The 20,263-nt window shown below is 41.4% G+C and overlaps 1 protein-coding gene across 6 annotated transcripts in view; it reads left to right on the forward strand.

Moving 5' to 3' along the window:
* LOC129136995 (uncharacterized) overlaps positions 1-20,263 on the forward strand; it is a 566,655-nt gene that overhangs the window by 70,739 nt on the left and 475,653 nt on the right. The window contains exons 1-4 of one of the 6 annotated variants that reach the window (XR_010150982.1): positions 3,729-3,890; positions 4,080-4,115; positions 4,474-4,611; positions 4,777-5,290. The exons of 2 other annotated variants lie outside the window; for them this stretch is intronic. The gene's annotated coding sequence lies outside the window, so the exon portion shown is untranslated. Of the gene's footprint in view, positions 1-3,728; positions 3,891-4,079; positions 4,293-4,473; positions 4,612-4,776; positions 5,291-20,263 lie in introns of those variants that run through there. 3 more of the 6 variants (XR_010150980.1, XR_010150983.1, XR_010150981.1) reach the window with 3 other exon arrangements.

Genomic DNA, 20,263 nt, shown 5'->3' on the forward strand with positions numbered 1-20,263 from the left:
ACTTTCTCTGCCCTTTTGATTTCAGACTCTCTTCTTCTGGTTTATGTGGCAAGGACTATATAATTAATTTTTCCTCAGAACATTGATGGGAGAAGACCCAAAGGGTATCTTGCCATTATCAATTTAGTTTATGGGGCCCATAACTATGGAGGCCTGGGGGAGCGATGGGAAGGCAGGAGCACCATTTGGCCTGGACTCTTAAAGGTTGGTACTGACTAATGAGGTTCTACCTATAGTTACTGCATTTTAAAAAAAGTTCATTTGTTATAGATGCATAATATACACATTTAAAGTATGCTACAATTTTTGCAATTTCCATTTTTGCAAATTTCTTTCTTTTAAAAAAATCTAAGAATTCTTAAGAAAAAGGCCTGTGCCTCTCTTTATAGTTGAGAGGAATAGCAAATGCCTTTCATTTCCAAGCTCTCTTCTTTTGTGTCTATATTAGAGAGCCTATTATTACAACAAAAAATAAAACATGGATTCATTGATTTTCTAGTCCTCCTTGAAGTTAGTAGTGGCCATGTGATAGTGTTGGCCAATGAGATATAAGCAAAAATCTTCCGGTGCTTCTTCTTTGTCTTCTTTATTCCTTCCTGGAACTCAGACATGATGGTTGGCATTGTGGCAACCATCTGGTAACCAGGAGGCAAGCAGCACAGAAATGAAAGCCAACATGCTGAGGATGGTAAAGAAAAAAAAATGATAGAAGAAAATTGTGTATCTAATAGCAACACTGGACTTCTTTACCAGCCCTAGAAGTACTTTCTGACTTGTTATGTGAGACAAATAATACCTTATATATTTAAGCCATTATTACTTAGATTTTCTTAGAAAAATGAATTCGTATCTGATATAGAGGCACTGCCAAAACCACCACTGAAAAAAACTCAGTGTGCATTTGATTTCTTGCTCTTCCCTACAAGTGGCTAATTAAACAGTCATCCAGAAACACAAAACAAATACACAAAATGCTGTAAATCTGAAGTTCATAATTATCCAGAGAGCTAATTAGATATCTTCTATTTTAGAAAACATATAGACTGATCAGAGCATCTACCTTCATGTTCCAGCCCCAAAGTCACGTATTCAAAATGATTGCAATTTCTTCAAATTGTCACTCTTTTCATTTACAGGGGACAAAAATATCACTTAAGAACACTCATCTATCTTTGGGTCCTCAGATCTTACCTTGAGTTTGGCACATGGAAGGCAATCAGCAGATTTTTATCATATAAATACAATGATAATTTATTTATATGGGCAATGTAATGATAATTTATTTATATGGGCAAGTAAAAAATCACTTCCTATGCAGGATTTGTTCATTTTTAGCCTTCTTAAGAAAGCTTCCCCAGACTTTTAATGGGTTACCCCATTTTATGGACAATATTAATGCAGGCTGTAATAACCCCAGAGATGTCTCCTGGAAGTTGTCTAAGAGCTTCCCAGAGAGAGAGAGACAGATGGAATGACTGGTTTATCTCAGAATTTCCCCTCCCATGGTAACTGCCCAGCACCTCTAAGAACTGTAAATGAGGAGTTATAAGTATGAAAGGAAAATATCTTTGGCCCCCAAAATCACGAAGGAAAACTCAAGCTGGAAACTGCTTAGGGCAAACCTGCCTCTCATTCTATTCAAAGTCACTTCTCTGCTCAATGAGATAGATGCATATCTGATTTGCCTCCTTTGGAAAGACTCATCAGAAACTCAAAAGAACATAACCATTTGTGCATCACCTATGTGTGACCTGGAAGCTCCCTCCCTGCTTCCAAGTCTTCCTGCCTCTGCTTCAAGTTGTCCTGCCTTTCCAGACTGAACCAATGTACTTCTTACATATATCGATTGATGTCTCATGCCTCCCTAAAATGTATAAAACCAAGCTGTGCCCTGACCACCTTGGGCACATGTCAGCAGGACTTCCTGAGGCTGTGTCACGGGTGCGTCCTCAACCTTGGCAAAATAAACTATCTAAATTAACTGAGACCTATCTCAGATTTTCTGAGTTCTCGTAAGTTTCCAAATTGTCGTTACTTTCTGGGACATAAAAAAAAAAACAAACCTCAAAATGAGTACTTTTTAAAACCATGTAGAAATCTGTCCCTTTTCCATGTGGGTGAAACTCAAGGCAACTACTATGTAAGGATGAAAGCCTCAGAGTTCAGATTTGATAACCTATACAGGAGGATCAAAACCCAGTCTTAACATTTTCTGACCAAACCCAGCTTCTATAAGTGGTTGTTAAAATAGCTTCTCTTTGGCTCACTGATATTCTGTGATTTCTCTGAGGAAAAGAATCTACAGGATTCTGGCTTTTACTTTTAACATTTTTTTTTTTTCTTGAGACAGGGTCTTGCTTTGTTGCCCAGGCTGGAGTGCTGTGACATGGTCACTGCTCACTACAACCCTGACCTCCTGGGCTCAAGCTATCTTCCAGCCTCAGCTTCCAGAGTAGCTGGGACTACATGCATGTACCACCACACCCAGCTAATTTTTGGATTTTTTTTTGTAGAGACAAGGTCTCACTATGTTGCCCAGGCTGATATTGAACTCCTGGGCTCAAGTGATCCTCCCAGCCTTGGCCTCCCAAAGTGCTTAGATTATAGACATAAGCCACTGCACCCGGCCAATCTTTACCTCTTGCATGATGGTTGAGCTTTTGCACCTTAACTATGAGTGGGAACAAATATGCTAGCTGTCTGACCTTGGATAAGTTTCTAAACTTCTTGAGTATCAGTTTCTTCATCTTTAAAATGGGAACTGTAATAATACTGGTTTCATTAGGTTGTTGTGGTAGTTAAGTGAGATAATACATGTATAATGTTTAGCACAGTGCTTTGCATAGACTCAGTCCTTAATCAACGTTAGTTGTTATTAATAAAATTAATATAAAATTATAAATTATGAATATTAATAATTATTAATAAATTACTATTTACAACTGTCTGATTAGAATTTATGCTAGATTAATGTAGATTAATCTAGCAAGTGCTGACGTCTTCAGGAGCACATGATCCCCATTTTTTTTTTAAATGGAATTATTATAATGACTTATAAAGAGTTTCTTTGGTTTTCTTGTTTGATTTGCTGGATGGTCTGTTTGGAAACCATATCCAAGAATTGGAGCATTAATTCAAAGAAAGAGGTTCAGAAGTTTCTTTCTGAATTGTCCTTGAAGGTAATGGGAAGTGAATCATTCAAATTCAACTTTCCTTTCCCTGACCCATGCACTTGGATCAGAACAACATACATCATCAGTGTTAGAACATCTTTCTTTTCAAGAATTCTTTGGCTGGGTCTTTATAGCTATGGTGAAGTGCAACTGGGATTTCTAATATCCAGGGAAACCTCATTTCTATCTAGTTCTGACTTTGCTTGGGCCTGAACAGCAGGTGATAGCTTTGCAGTCATGGAAGAACAAAAATTTTCAACATTTTTAGTTGAGAAAGTTTAGCCTTTAATTCAATCAGGGCTTGGAAGAAGGAGGAAGCAATGGGGTTCTTTGTTTTGTTCCAACTAGTTTACCCTGAGTCTGCAGCTGGTTAGAGTTTCTAAGAGGCTGTTAGTTCCAATTAATTTGGTATACACTCCCATAAGTGTGCTTGATGAATTTAGAGGCAGCAACGAATTTATCTGTGCACCAGCCATAAAATTTCCATTACTTTTGTTAATGAATTTTACATTTGATTTTGAAAGCTTTTTAAAAAGTTGCACATTTGTTTTTCAGGGCTTCCCCTCCTCCTTCTACATAATTCGTGTCAAAATAAGAACTTCACTTAGAGAGAGACTGGACATTTCTATGAGGCATTTTGCCTTTGGGGCCAGGGAGACTGCATTTCCCAAATGTCTCTAAATTTTAAAGGCCATCATGCACTTCTTGGGCTCCAAAGTAAGTAAAATAGGAAGTCCGAGCTGAAGAGGATGGGTTTCCCAGAAAGTTCAGTTATTAATTGTAGGGGGAAAAGGCAACAATCTATGTAGCAAGCTGTGGTGGGAAAATAGTCTGTTGCAATAAGGTCAGTGTCAGGTCTGAGTTTCCTTTCCTGAGCTCTGTGCCTTTTTTTTTTTTTCTCTTTAGCAGAGACATCCCACAAGATGAGAAGCACTGGATGCTGTAAGTCTGACTGTTAGCTAAAATCTGGCCTTAAGATTCTCAAACCCTAGAGAGCAGAGACAGAAGCAGATAAACCTGCAGTTCAAAGCTCGAAGCAATTTTCCTTCAAAAGCAACACTTTTGAAGCAGACTGTTTCTTTGTTCTGGAAATACCATCCAAATATACAGTTTTACTAGGTAAATGTAATCACACCAGAATCAGAAAATGTGTTTGAGAGGCTGTGACTCTAAGGAACTAAACCGTGAATGTTTATGTTGTCAGCTTCTTGCATGTCTGAAGACTCTATTTCATTTAGAGAGATGCTCCTTTTCTGTGTGTTAATTTAGAACGGGCTATGTGTCACTTGTTCTTGTGCAGGTGTGAGGACTGGCAGATGGCAGGAAGGACAGCAAGGCAACAAGAAGGTAGCAGGGCAGGGCTGGGGGAAGCTGACGCTGCACATTGTTCTGTAGAAGTGCGAACAGCTCAGACAGACATGGAGCAATCTCCCTATTGGTGAGTGGGGGTCAAGTCTTATCCTACTGGGTAGGATCCATTTGTTTTGGAGGGAGTAGACACTTCTCACATTTCTGTTGCCATTTTTTTCTGTGGGAAACAGCAGGAAATGAACACTTAGAAGGTATATCTTAAACTGGGGCCCCTCTGACCTTTGTTCAACAGGTCTGGTCACGGAGGAGTCTAAACATGTAGCCCACATGCTAAGCATAGGGGGAAGACGGCCTGCCTGAGGACAGAGGCACCTCCCACAGGGGGTTTCTGAGAATGGGCCAGGCTTGGAATCCTTGAGACAGCCGAATCTAGGAGTTGCAAGTTGTTTTCTGCATCCGATGTTTTGTTATCTCTGGCCCTTCAATAAAATCATGTTAAAATTGATATGGTTTGTCTGTGACCCCACCCAAATCTCATCTTGAATTCCCATGTGATGTGGGAGGGACCAAGTGGGAGGTAACTGAATCATGGGGGAAGTCTTTCTGGAGCTGTTCTTGTGATAGTGAATTAGTCTCACAAGATCTGACGGTTTTAAAAATGGGAGCTTTTCTGCACAAGCTCTCTTTGCCTGCTGCCATTCACATAAGATGTGACTTGTTCCTCCTTGCCTTTGGCCATGATTGTGAGGTTTCCTCAGCCATATGGAACTGTGAGTTCTCCATTAAACCTCTGTCCTTTGTAAATTGCCTAGTCTCATGTATGGCTTTATCAGCAGCATGTAAACGGACGAATACAAATATTACAGCCTGGTTTCCAACAAAATTAAGGTAAAATTTGAAGTCACTTCGGTACAGAATAGTAAAAGAAGAGTAGCTGCTCCAGTGACTGGGAGGAGGCTGCTCATGGATGGAACCTACTCATGGATGGAGCCGGCAGGTGGGTGGCGCCTGTCACTGGGTGGAGCCTGCTGGTGGGTGGGGCCTGCTAATGGGTGGGGCCTGAGGGAGGAGCCAAACTGAGTTTATAAATGCTAAGTAAAGTACATTTTAGAAAATGTAAGGTTTGAACCGACCTTTGGGAGGCAAATATGATTTTAAAAAATGTTAATGAAAGATTGGAGTAGGACAAGGAGGCAGAGAGACCAGGAAGGAGCTTTTACCTGTATGTTGTGGAAAATAAAAGGAAGGGGCAGGTTTGAGAGAGGGAACCAACAGACCACGGGTCAGGCTGTCCTCTGGAAACTACTCGACGTCCTGTGCCTGAAACAGCAAGTTATCTCTGCCTCATTTTCCCCAGCACAGAATATGACCATTAACAATAAAGCAGGTATCCAGGGCTCCCTAGGTACCAGGCATATTCCGAGTGCTTCTTGTGCCCTATTAGGTAGAAGTTGTTACAGATGGGGAAACTGAGGCAGGAGCTGTAACTTTCCCAAGACTCTTACCACCACACTTACAGTGTCCTGTCATGCTCAAGCTCCTCTTCCCTCCTTACTTGGTATTTTACGTGGAAAAATAAAATAATATTTGTGAATTTATCTCACTTATTTTGGAAGACGAATGTGAAATGAGTTCTTTTTTCTCTTTTATTATCTTCTAAGCCTCCCCCAAAGTTCGAAATAGAAAATTTGAGCACTCATTGCACAGATGTTCAGCACGACTACCCTATCCCGCATTTTCCCCCTTCTCGACTATAAAGTGATGATACTCTGGTGAAGTTGCTCTTATTTTCTTTCCTTTTTTTTTTTTTTTTTTTTGAGATGGAGTTCCACTCTTGTCCAGGCTGGAGGGCAATGGCGCGATCTCGGCTCATTGCAACCTCCACCTCCTGGGCTCAAGTGATTCTCCTGCCTCAGTCTCCTGAGTAGCTGGGATTACAGGGTCCTGCCACCATGCCTGGCTAATTTTTGTATTTTTAGTATGGACGGGGTTTCACCATTTCATGTTGGCCAGACTGATCTCGAACTCCTGACTTCAGGTGATCCACCAGCCTCAGCCTCCCAAAGTGCTGGGATTACAGGCGTGAGCCACTGTGCCTGGTCAAGGGTTACTTTTATTTTCAAGAGCAGGGGAAGCATAAGTCAGCTACCTTGGAGTAAGGGGAACCTGTTAACATGACATTACATTTACAAAGCTCATTGACTAATGTTTCCTTAATTTACCCTAATAACTTGCGAGGTAGGCAGTATTTTGCAGATAGGTGACTGTGTTCTCTAGAGAGACTGTGAGTTGTTTAAGATCTGGCCGTGTTAGTGCAGAAGATCAACTTTCTGACTCTCTCTCTCTCCAGTCCTGTACTCTGACCTATCAAGGGGCTTTGGCTGCCAGTGGAAAATGGTAAGAGCTTCCCTGTCCCCCTCCCCACTGGATTCATGATATTCACAGTATTTTTGCATAACTCTCTGGGTAGTGGTTGAAGATGGCGGGGCTGCTCCATGCTGTTCACTTCTAGAGGGCCCCTCTGGAAACCTGTTAAGGTAACACATGGTGTGAAGAAAAAAAGGTCAAAGTTTTTCATGAAATCTGTGTTCACTTGGGCCTGCTGAGGAGGGGTGCTAACATTCTCTACTGTCTCACCTAGCAGAACTTTCCTCATCTTTAATTTTGACCCAAGTTTGTGAGACCTTTTGATTTGGATTTCTGTGCATGGCTGTATTCCCAGAGGGATCAGACCACATCACCTCATTAGTCATATACACTGATCTTCACAGCAAATCGTGTGCCCACCAAAAGCCAATGGTTAAGGACCACTTGGGGCCCAGAGCTCTGAAGGGCCAGGTTTATTTCCACATGCTGAATTGTTCCTTGACCTCAATTTTTCCCTCTAACAGCAGGGCACCACGTGGGGAAGAATGCAGACTCCGGAGTCCTGCCAGCAGGACGTGTGAGGAGCTGGGAAATTACTCTACTTCTGAGCTCTCCACAGAACTAGCACACACGCTCTTTTGGAATAGCTGGGTGTTCACATTAAAGAGGGGGCTGGAGGAAGGGGCAACAGTGCTTGGAGAATAATACTTGTTACACAGCTGTAGCTGAGACCCCTCTGCTTATCATGAAAGCTTCAGGCATTCACTTTCCCTCTTCCTCGTTGTAATTGCTCTGTATCTAAGGCTTCATAGACCTGCAGTTCCTGTGGAGAGTGGGCTCATATTTGAGAGCCAGATCCCTTGACCCAGGTTGTCTGAAAGATGCACTTCCAAAGGTTAACATTTCATTGAGTGGCTGACAAAGCCTTTCAAAGGATAGCTATGGTCCAATTTTAGGGGGTGCTGTGAAGACCCTGTCTCCTGGTGGGGTCTTTATTCTGGTGTCTGAGATCACAATAGAGGCTGAAGTTTGCCTGAGTGAGTCCGGTGTGGGCTTCTTTGGAATCTTGCATATGAAAAGGTATTGGGTATCTCAAAGGATGAGGGTCTTTCTTACTGCACTCATCTAGGTGGGCAGTTATTTATTTGGGGTACCTGGCTCCCTCTCTACCTCTGTAGATATAAGGTCAGCTTTTGGAGGGCAAGGCTTGCATTATGGACATCTTTATTTATATCTTTGGATTCAGATAAATAGTTTACCTTCAGTAAATGTTTATTGAGTAAAAACAAATGTGTGGTAGATCAGTGCTCTCTAGAAAATGCTAGATAAGACTTTTTTTCTTTTTAAAGCTAGATTGTTATTGTAAAAGTAAAGAAAGTTCATGGTAAAAATTAAGAGTATGAAAAGATAAAAATGAAGTTTCCACTAAGCAGAGATAATTGCAGTGAGCAATTTTCTATGTTTCTTTACAGAAATGTTCAATAAGTCTACATCTCAAGAACATTTTTATTTTCACAAGTGGCATTATACTATAGTTACATTTCTGCAACTAGCCTTTTTGTATAGTTAACTGTATATCTTGAACATCTTTTTATAATAATGCATATAGATTTACCCCAATCTTTATAATAGCTGCAGTCCATTGTATGAATTTTCTACAATTTATTTAATCAATTCTCTATTAATACACATGCAGGATGTTCCTAGATTATTGATTATTACAAAAGACACTGCAATAAATATCTGTCCATGTTTATATTTGTATATCTGTGGGATAAATTGTTTTAAGTGTAAGTTTATGGGATATTACCAGTTGTCTTTCAAAACATGGCACCAATTCATACTCTCACCAATAGTGTATGCAAGCGACCATTTCCTCACACCCTTGGCAATGATAAGGATTAGCAAATGCTTTCATCTTTGTCAATATAATAGGAGAAACAGTAACTCATTTTGGTCACATTTATATTTCTTTAATTTTGAGTGAGTTTCAATCTTTCCCCCTTTGGGGACTGTTCTATTTTATTTTCTGTGAACCACTTGTTCAGATCCTTTGCTGATTTTCCTATTGAATTGCTTCTCTCTCTATTTTTTTTTTTTGAGACAGGGTCTCACTCTGTCACCCAGGCTGGTGTGCAGGGAGATCACAGGTGTGTGTCACCACACCACACCCAGCTTTTTTCTTTTTTCCTTTTTCTTTTTTTTTTGTAGCAATGGGGTCTCACCATGTTGCCCAGGCTGGTCCTGAACTCCTGGGCTCAAGCAATCCTCCCACCTGAGCCTCCCAAACTGCTGTGATTGCAGGTGTGAGCCACTGCACCTGGCCTGATATGCAAGCAATTGTGGCAAGCATTTATGGCAAGCATTTATGCAAGCATTTATGGCATTATTTCTTTGTCATACTTAAAAAACTTGTCAAAGTTTATCATTTACCATTTGACTTTGAATACGACATTACTGTAAATAATTTCAACATTTTATAGACTTAGGTTTACCAATCTTTTTCTTTGTACTTCTAAATTTCATGTCATGTCTAGAAAGGATTTTGTCATTCAAGGTTATAGGCAGAGTTCACTTATTTTTTTCCCAAATATATTTATGACACTATTGTCTATATTTAAATATTTGATCAATAATTTTAACATTTTATATACTTAGATTTACCAATCTTTTCCTTTGTACTTCTAAGTTTTGTGTCATGTCTAGGAAGGATTTTGTCATTCAAGATAATAGACAGAGTTCACTTAATTTTTTTTTCCAAATGCATTTATGACACTATTTATATTTAAATATTTGATCCATCTGTAATTTTTTTGGTATGACAGGTAATAAAGGGACAAAGATTTATTTTGTCCAAAAGACTAGCCATTTGCTCCAGCTCCATTTTTCCCTCACTGATCTGAAATGACACTTTATTATATATTAACAAATAAATTTTTGTTTTTCTTGTGAGGTGATACATGGGAGTATTTAAAAGAGACCAGCACGTCCTTTTCCAAATACCACTGTACATATATTTCTCCTACTCCCCAAGTGAATCCTTTGCAATTTTTCCCAAATATAGAATCAAAGATTAAATTTAAAAAAATAACCTTTTCTACAAGAAATGGAAAAAGGGAACATTGTGATCTAAGACCATGCTTAATGCTACAACAATTTGGATAGTAAAGAAAGATTGGGTGAGTTTCGCATTTTGAAAAGATTCCTGGAGAAAGCATGGCTACTGTGTAGGCCCAGATCCCCGGGCTGAGCTGCAGGCCTGCTGGGTTTCTCTTCATTCTAATCCGGTCTTACCCTCAGTCAGTCAAACACAACAGTCTGTTACTTGCACACAACTCCAGGGTCAACATCTGCCTCGTTCCCTGGGGTAGTGCATGAGTCACTGCTTGTGGAGGTTGGCTTAGTGCAGAGGGCTGCCTTCTATCCAGATCTTTTCATTCTAAATGAAAAGGCTTTTGATCCATGTATGCTGCTGTTTACTCTACCATCATTTGTCTGCTTCGAAGCAGAGGATTTGGCTTACTGAGAAGTAATTAAATTAACCCAAAGTGTAAATCCTAAGAAACAAATGAATACTATGTCTCACTCTCAGGAAAGGGACCCCCTACTCAGAAGATATGTGTTTTAGGAGGTGTTTCCTTTCATAACTGTGCTGAAATTTGGATCCCAGAGTTACCCCTGGAAGTGTTAACTAAATACATAAGTCTGGGAAGGTCTCCCCTTTGCTCCAAAGAGTCTAGGTCTGCAGATAATAATATAATTATTTACATACCACAAATCCATCATGGAGAACTTAAATTTAATATATATTGCAGGGGACTTCGACATGGTTCTTTCACTTACAGTTGAGAATAAAAATTAAAAAAAATTCACACTTTGTACCATACCACACACAGATGCATGAGAAAAACCTAAAAGTTTACTCGTAAACCTCAGCTCTATTGTTGAAGCTTTCTAAGTTTCTTGTGTTTTTCCAGCCAAAAACGAAGAAATTCCCTAGAGATTTCTCTAGCACTTTTCAACTGATGCTGTCAAAGCACTTTACACCCGCTATCTAATTAAGACTCTGAACACCTCAGTGAGAGAGAGAAGCATCAACACCATAAACCTGACAAATAGAAGCTGGATTCCCTGAAAACCTAACTAAATAAAATAGCTCTGGGTACATGAGGAGAATGCACTGAATTTAAAGCATTGAAAGGTTTGCATTTCATGCGGTTGTAGACTCCTGAGCGTCTTCTAGAGCATTCCCATCATTCCACTAAGAATTCAATGTTGCAAGAATATTTGTAGTGAGTGGTAGAGTTTCAGAGAAATATCTTAGGCTTTAAGAACACCAGAAAAGGAATTGGAAGGCAAAGACATACAGAGGAAGAATTTAGAGAGCATGCTATTGACATGATATAGTTTCTGGTGGATAACTGGCAACCGGGTCATTGGACAGGCTAGACAAAGTTCAAGAGAGGTATGAGGAGACTCTAGAATCTGTAATACTGTCAGGATTCTTAGTTGCTAGTAGCAGACACCAATTCTAGCAAAATGGAAACTTATTGGTGGGGGTATCAGAATCTTAGATTTAAGAGGAGACTCAAGGACTGGTCTTGGAAAACAGGGAAGAACCAAACAAGCTCCAAAAGTCAGGAATGAAAGTAATTTGAAAAACAAGACTAGAGAAAGAACAGTGTAGTTTATTTCCTGCTGCTACTTTTGCCATCAAGAATGGCCTCCACTATTCTGACATCTTTGTGATACTCACTCATGAGTCTACAGTTTGGAGACAGCATCCAACTGACCTAGCCCAAGTCGTTTGTCCACCTTTAGGTTGTGCCCAAGCAGGAAGGAGAGAGGATCTGGCTCTTTCAGCTTTCAGTGTGGTAGTGTCTATAACACAATGGAGTTTTCCTTAAAGTATGCTAGGAAGTGAAGGACCTGGAATGTACATAGCCAGAAAAATAAAATCACAAGAATCGCCCCTCTCCACTCACTGTTCTCACTTGGAATCCAAGTTCCGAAATTTGAAGTGTGTGATGAGTAATGGATGTGTTTGTGTGTTTCCACATGGAAATTGCTCTGGCTGAGGGGTGACTGGCCTACTTTGTCCTGGTGATGGCAGGAATGCATCATGAAACAGGTCTGTACTTGTGAGATCCTCCTTTTTTTTTGAGGTGGAGTCCCACTCTGTCACCCAGGCTGGAGTGCAGTGGTGTGATCTTGGCTCACTGCAACCTCTGCCTCCCGGGTTTAAGCAATTCTCCTGCCTTAGCCTCACAAGTAGCTGGGATTACAGGCACCTGCCACCATGCCCGGCTAATTTTTGTATTTTTTAGTAGAGACAGGATTTCGCCATATTGGCCAGGTTGGTCTTGAACACCTGACCGCAGGTGATCCACCCACCTCGGCCTCCCAAAGTGCTGGGATTACAGGTGTGAGCCACCGCACTTTTCACTACCTTCCACCTTCCTCCACTGGCTATTTCTAAATGTCCACCTTGGCAGGGTACTCAAGCTGGGCAAATTGCATAGAGATGCCCTTCTGTTTTCTTTTGGTAAGGACAATAGTGCCCTTGGGCAGGGAACAGAACTGGACAGATACGGCTTTATTATTTGCACTGGCATAAACATTGATTAATCTGAAAACTTCCCTTCAGTTTGCAAGCACTCCACCACCCTGTCATTCCTGAGCCTAGAATGCCTCCCTGTCACTCCTTCTAAATTCCTATGGCCTATATATATTATCTATCAGACAATTGAGGATGTTGCTTTACACTACTGCTTTGTGGATGTTAGTCTAATTCATTTCTTCTTTCCCATATTTGAAGAGCTCCTGAAACATAATCTTCTTTGAAAAACTGATTTTCCAAGTGACATGTTTAGATGAAGTCCAGGCCCGTCAGTCAGTCATACAGATGTTTCTCTGCCACACTTCTGAATATATGTCAACACTGGTTGATCAACTCCACAGTGGGTTTCAGTGATCATTCATTTTGTATCTTTGGTGCTCTGTACTATTATCAGTCTGAAAATGGAATTTCCTAACTCTGTTTTCATCATCCACCACTCAGTTCTTTTTTTTTTTTTTGGAGACAGAGTTTCACTCTTGTCACCCAGGCTAGAGTGCAATGGTGCAATCTCAGCTCACTGCAACCTCTGCCTCCTGGGTTCAAACAATTCTCCTGCCTCAGCCGTCCCAGTAGTTGGGATTACAGACATCTGCCACCACACCCGGCTAACTTTTGTATTTTTAGTAGAGATGGGGTTTCATCATGTTGGCCAGACTGGTCTCGAACTCCTGACCCCAGGTGATCCACCCACCTCGGCCTCCCAAAGTGCTGGGATTACAGGCGTGAGCCACCACACCCGGCCCACTCAGTTCTTTTGATCCTAAATTTGTATTTGTGTAATTGCTTATGCTGGTTCAGGTGTTTCTGATTGATGTATTTTTTAAGTCTATTGATGTCAGTGTCACATAGCTAAGATTATAAGAGCTCACAAAATAAGGACCCAGACCCTTTATTCAGTGTCCAACATGGAGGACAAATGACTTCTGGTGAGGGTAGTATTAGAGATGGTGACGATGATCTGCAGACACAGAAAGCCTGTAACTCTAGACTGATCAGAATTAAATAGCTTGTAATGCCTCACAGAGAAATGCAGACCATGTACCTGGTCACCTGTCCAAAACCAGTCTTCCAGTATCTGTCACCCCCTTCCTGAATACTATATTTCACACTAGCAAAATCTCTAGGCATTGGGAATACAGTTTCCTGTTCCATGCTGGGCTCTGTCTAAAGGCTACCATTTGCTTCTATTGACTGAGAGTTTTTGCAATAGGTTAAAGGATTTCTGTATTTGAGGCCTATTGAGTACTTTCTGTGTGGGCAAGACAGGTGCAAATGTTCAGCTATTAACCTAGATACTTCTTGTGCTGCTGAAATATTTTGTCTTAGATAGGGTGTCAGCCAGGGTTAGCCAAAGCATTATAGTGGCAGGAAGGACATATCCATCACCTTAAATACTCCACACTATGTCCACTTTGCATCTATTAACCTACTGATACAGAAAGACCGGTGGAATAGGATGTGTAGCAGAGGTGCTGAATATTTAAAGAATCCCATCCCCATGACACTGATCAAGGCGTGAAGCTAGATATTGAGGTGGGAAGGCCACATTAAAGTTGTACCTGCTTTTGCAATGACAAATACAAGCTCCTTTCCTTGGATTTACATTGTACTAATTTTAAAGAACTTCAGTTGGCAGGTACAATATTCAATACTAAATCCGGGTTCCCATGTCTAGGAGATTCAAACATGATATAAGAATCCCAAGACCCTGGTTCCATCTCAGGCACTTAGACTTTGCCTGTGACCTTGGCAGAATCATTCAGATTGCCATAAGCAATCTGTTTTACATCTTGGTAAATGGAGAGAATAATACCATACATTTAGCCTTGTGATGCTGCTGTGAAGATGCACCAGGCATTGCTTACAAAGTAATTCCCTGCTTAGAGAAAGCATTAGCGAGAGGCTGAATGCTTTGGATCAGAGCTGCACTGCACTCTAAAAAGATTTTTTCCCCATCTTTACCTTGCTATTGTGTAGTTCAGGAATGAGAAAAACACTGGTGTAGACAGGCAGAAGCCAGGCATTTTATGAGCAAAGGCATCGTAATTACTTCCTGCATCTGGGAGCCAAAGATGAAGCTGCAGGGAAGTGTTGCTGTGGAGGAGCTCTTCCACGCTTGGCCTGGCTTCCTCAGTATCCCCAGGCTCTGTTGCCCCTGCCACTACTCCCTTCCCCTTGTCTCCAACTCGCATTCCATTTGGATTATTTATGTGTCTTCACCAATGTTAGGTGAAAAACAAAAATGAAGCAAATAAAGTTTTTTGTTTGTATAGGCAGGACTGAATTTTTTTTTCAAAAGGACTTCTAAACAAGGAATGACAATATACAAAGAAACCTAGAAGTAAGCAAGAATAGATTTCTGATTCAAATCTTATGGTTCACAGAGGTGAGTGGGAGACTTTGCTTCCAGGGAAGTTCAGTGATGGTGGTTACCACAAATAAAGCATTGACAACGGTGCCTGGCATAGAACAGGCTCTTGATAAAGGCGGCTGCTGCTGCTGCTGCTGCTATTACTGATTCCTTTCCTTCACTCTATAACAGGGTGCTGCCACTCTGGACCTTCTTGTTTTCTGAGGTTTGGGATTTCTCTTTTATTTCCTATTTGTTGGGAGCCAGGCTCTCTGGCATTGTCCCTTAGAAGAGTGGCAGAGTTTTAAGTGTCACAGAGGTAGCTGTGCTGCATAAGGCAATCCAATTTAACGAATATTCTTTAAGGGCAGGCTAGGGAATAAAAAGGATGAATTTAAGATCTAATCTCTATTCCCAAGGAGCTTTCTTACTGATGGGGGAGTCAGACAAGTACAATATAGCCTACTACAAAATAATTTGTGATTTTAGAAAATAAAACAGAGCTTTTATGCTTGGCCACATGGAGAACAGTGAGGGTGTGGCTCCTCAGAATTAGCATCCAATCCAAGCCCTTCTGACTACAAGACTCTGCTCTGTCTCCTTCCATCCCACTGCAGAAAAGAGTTTACTGCCCTCTTTTAATAGGGAATTTTTCTTTTTCTTTTTTTCTTTTTTTTTGAGATGGAGTCTCGCTCTGTTGCCCAGGCTGGAGTGCAGTGGCGCGATCTTGGCTCACTTCAAGCTCCACCTCCTGGGTTCATGCCATTCTCCTGCCTCAGCCTCCCGAGTAGCTGGGACTACAGGTGCCTGCCACCACGCCTGGCTAATTTTCGTATTTTTAGTAGAGACGGGGTTTCACTGTGTTAGCCAAGATGGTATCGGTCTCCTGACCTTGTGATCTGCCTGCCTCGGCCTCCCAAAGTGCTGGGATTACAGGCGTGAGCCACCGCACCCGGCCAATAGGGAGTTTTTCTAAGAGGAATGCTAATCTCCTAAGCATTAAAGGTATAAAAAAGTGAGCTTCAGGTAAATGATCTGTGCTAATCCCAACTTTCACTTACAAAGAACAAAGGAAGTGTTGCCTCAATGGGAAATCCTTGGGGTGTTGCAGAAACAAGACAAAACAATGTTTTCAGCAGCTCAGGCACCATGAAAAGGGAGGGTATGATGAACGGGCAGTCATTTAATTGACCCTCAAGTGTTCCAGTTACCAGGGAAAATAGAAATCTGTCCTTAGTTTATTCTAAAATGAGAAGGCTCAGAAATGAAAGACCTTGTGCTAAAGCCTTGATAGGGTGGAGGCTGGTGGTCTTTATGCTTCAGTATTTCTATTAATGCCCCAGGCAGCAAAGCCAGGATGATGGAATGATTCACAGTTTTGTCAAATGCTCTTGTCATTTGAAATGTCACATAAAGCAACTCTAGTAGCTATCATAACTACTGTGATGTTAGCAGTTTATAGAGAGTGGGGGCTGTGAATTTCCATTTCTTATTATACTTTCTGTATTAATGATGTGTTGTGCATTAATACCTGATGTGTTGTGTATTAATGATGTGTCAATAGTTCCCTATTAACTTCAATGGGAACTGGCATTAGGTTCAAGAGGCTGAAGAAGAGACCTGGAGCCAGAGAATGAGACATAGGGCTTATTGGGAACTTACATACGGGAATGGTACAGAGGTGGTGGGCTGGGCAGGAGAACTGTAACGACTTGTAAAAAGTATGCAGTTTATACAGCATGTTCGCTTAGCAGCCTCCCCCTAGCAACCTCCATGTGGCAACCCTCATTCAACCCACAATAAAGGGCCTCGATCCCTGCTGCAGTCCACATTCCATGGGACGGGCCAGGGTCCAGATGTTCCTCATAGATAAGGAATGAGTCTCCAGGTTGTCCACTTCTGGATTTTTTAGCTTAGAACTTTAAATACACATTCTTCTTCTTAAGTTACTGCTCTCAGGTGCATCTACCATTCATGATGCCTTTTATTTTTTGTATTCTTGATGCTTTGACCCCTGAGGCCTTGCTGACCCTGGAGGGACTGCCCCTTCCAGGACTAGCCACTTTCTAGACATAGTAAACAATTTGCCCTTGAGCATCTGGAGCAACCCTTTTATATGCAAACCCACGAATCCAGAGCCCACACTTCCAACCATCTCCTCTGTTGCGCCTTCAACACTCAGTGTCACAATCCCCTGCCCTAATCACTGCGGGGGCCAGATACCAGACAGCTAGGGACAGCCCCTATGCCAGAAGCCACTGAAATTATTCAAATTAGCCAATCCTAAATCGTTTACCCTGTCTTACCTGTGCCTTGCAGCAGAAACCACAATAACTTGTGCTTCTCTGTGTGGTCTCCTCTCGTCTTGGGATCTGTGAGTATGACAAACTGTCTCTTCAATGGCAGTCGTGTCCTGATCTGTTGGTTTTGCCATGCCTAAATAATAATCACACCTATATTTTAAAACAGTTTCCCTTTTCTAAAGTAGAATCCAAATGAGACAATATCTGAAAAGATCTCAAGGGATAAGTATGGATGTGGATGTGGCCAAACAGGATTGAATGCATTGAGCTAGGTGAAAAAGTCATTTAAACAACCTGGTTTATTTTTAAAATCATTTTTAAAAAAACCTGATAGTGTAGGATATGACATACAAGTGGAAAATGTTCAGACCCCATATGTCCATAGAACTCTGACCCACAACTTCTGCAATTGGCCCAGAATGATCAGGATTTGGTCAGCTTGACTGTCAGCTTCCCGAATTTTCAGTCCTACCTTCAACTCGGAACCAATCAGAGAAAGCCAAATATGCTCCCCAAAACAATCAGTCACATAGAATATCCCTCTTCTAGTCAACAGCCTTCAGCTTCTCTGTGCCAGCACCTCCAGTGAAGGCATACCTAAGCTTTCCCTTTCTTTCACTATAAAGTTTTCCTACTTATTTAGTTTTGAGTCTCTACCAAACACAAGTGACATTGGCTGTCTCCATTGCTATCAAAAGCTCTGAATAACCTCTGTGTTTGTTCTCAGCTTGTTAGGCTTTATTTTCACTCATGCTTTAATGCTTCAACATGAAATAGTGCTTCAACCACTATTTCTTTTTTTTGTTTGTTTTTAATGCTGTCCTGCCCTGACTTGCCGTGTACCAAAGCAATCTTCCTCAGCCCCTTGCCTCTCTTCATATAGGCAGAGCTACCCTCTCCTACCCCTTGTAGCCCTGGTCATTATTTTGGATTTTCTGCTGGAGCCTATTTCATGTTGCCTAGGCTATATGACTTTATTTTACTTCATATTTAGTGATATATATTACCACAGCAATGCTTTCCTCATGGCTTACACCATACCCTTATACTTTCTGTGTTTGTTTTAATTTTTTTAAATTTTACTTTAAGTTCTGGGATACATGTGCAGAACGTGCAGGTTTGTTACATAGGTATACGTGTGCTGTGGTGGTTTGTGGCACTTATCAACCCGTCGTCTAGGTTTTTAGCCCTGTGTGCATTAGGTATTTGTCCTAATGTTTTCCCTCCCCTTGCCCCCCACCCCGCGACAGGCCCCGGTGTGTGATGTTCCCCTCCTTGTGTCCATGTGTTCTCATTGTTTAACTCCCACTTATGAGTGAGAACATGGGAATGGGAAGTTTTCACCATGTTGGCCAGGCTGGTCTCGAACTCCTGACCTCAGGTGATCCGCCCACCTCGGCCTTCCAAAGTGCTGGGATTACAGGTGTGAGCCACCGCGCCCAGCCTGTCTGTTCTTAATGTACAGTCTAAAACTGACTCAATAGATTTATCCGTTAAACTGATTCCTTTTCCCAATTTCCCAGTGTGGGGCTGATTCTATTCCAACTCCTCTTTCTCCTCATAAAGTTGTAGACATATTCCAATAACCCTCCATATTTCCTCCATTTCATAGTTCTAATTAGTTACTAACTTCTTCTGACCTTTGTTCTCACAGACTCATCCTTTCCTCTCCATTCCAACAACCATCTCCACTGCTTGATTGCCATCATCTAACTGGTAGGTATCTTTAGATTTTTCTAACACCTAATCAATATTTTGTCAGTTAACATGTTATAAAATAACATTTAATCACTTTTTTTTCCTCCTTCAAGGGGAGGTAGCTTCTTAAAACAGTGGTTTTTTCAATCCTGACTGTACATTAAGAACAGACAGGCTGGGCGCGGTGGCTCACACCTGTAATCCCAGCACTTTGGAAGGCCAAGGTGGGCGGATCACCTGAGGTCAGGAGTTCGAGACCAGCCTGGCCAACATGGTGAAACCCCGTCTCTACTAAAACTACAAAAATTAGCTGAGCATGATGGTGCATTCCTGTAATCCCAGCTATTTGGGAGGGTGAGGCAGGAGAATCACTTGAACCCGGGAGGTGGAGGTTGCAGTGAGCTGAGATCACACCATTGCACTCCAGTTTGGGTGACAGAGTGAAACGCCATCTCAAAACAAACAACTACCAAACAAAAACAAACAAACAAACAGAAGTTCCATACCGTACCAAACAGTCTTTGTGAATGGGATCCAGATACGTTTATTTTTGAACAGCTTCCCCAGGTGATTCTATATATAACCAGAGCTGAGAACCATCATCAGATCAAGCCAAACTTCTGTTAGTCTGATAGTCAAGGCTATCAACTTACTGGTCCCATAAATGGAGAACTCTTTTCAATGTTTCTCAAACTTCTTTGATAAGACTAACATGTAAGTGCTTGATAAATCTCATCTTCTCTTGGCTCTACCTCAGGATGTCTCAAAGCCCTTTACTGTACAGCTTTGCAGACAGTGGCTAGGTTTTTCCAGTCACAGTCTATACATACATCTTCTACTTCAGTGTCTAAACAATGTCAGGAAAATTATCCACACTTAGAAATAAACAAAAGAGATTACTGCATGTTTAAGCCCTGGTCTTGGCTTGACTTTCTATCCATGGGTCTGTTTTACAACTCCAGTTCTCTAAGGGATGGGTCTGGGAAGTTGCAGGTCACTCAAGTGCCCCAGGTGATTGTTAGTTTAGGGATGGTGGGAACTGTCTGCAAAGTATCTTGCAGCTTCTCAAATTTTGATGTGTCTACTAATCACCGGCAGATCTTGTTGATGTACAGGATTCTGACTGAGTAGGTCAGGGAGCGGGTGCTGCTGTCTGCAGATCTAACAAAGTTCTAGGTACTGCTAGTGGTTGTCAGTCCATGTGCCACAATTGAGTAGCTGCAAATGCCCATTGAAATCACCTGGGGAGCTGCAGCAACTACTGTGGTTTTGTCCCATCCCTGGAGATTCTAATTTAATTAGTATGGGTGCAGCTTGGGGATCAGGAGTTTAAAAAGCTCCCCAGGTGAAAGCAATTTGCTGCCACGGCTGAGAACCAATGTTGTATAGCTCTATCTCTGTGCCTACTTTTAATGTCATGCTGTTCTTCCTATTTGGATAC

Source organism: Pan troglodytes, chromosome 15 (genome assembly GCF_028858775.2).
Source record: "Pan troglodytes isolate AG18354 chromosome 15, NHGRI_mPanTro3-v2.0_pri, whole genome shotgun sequence".
Taxonomy (NCBI): domain Eukaryota; kingdom Metazoa; phylum Chordata; class Mammalia; order Primates; family Hominidae; genus Pan; species Pan troglodytes.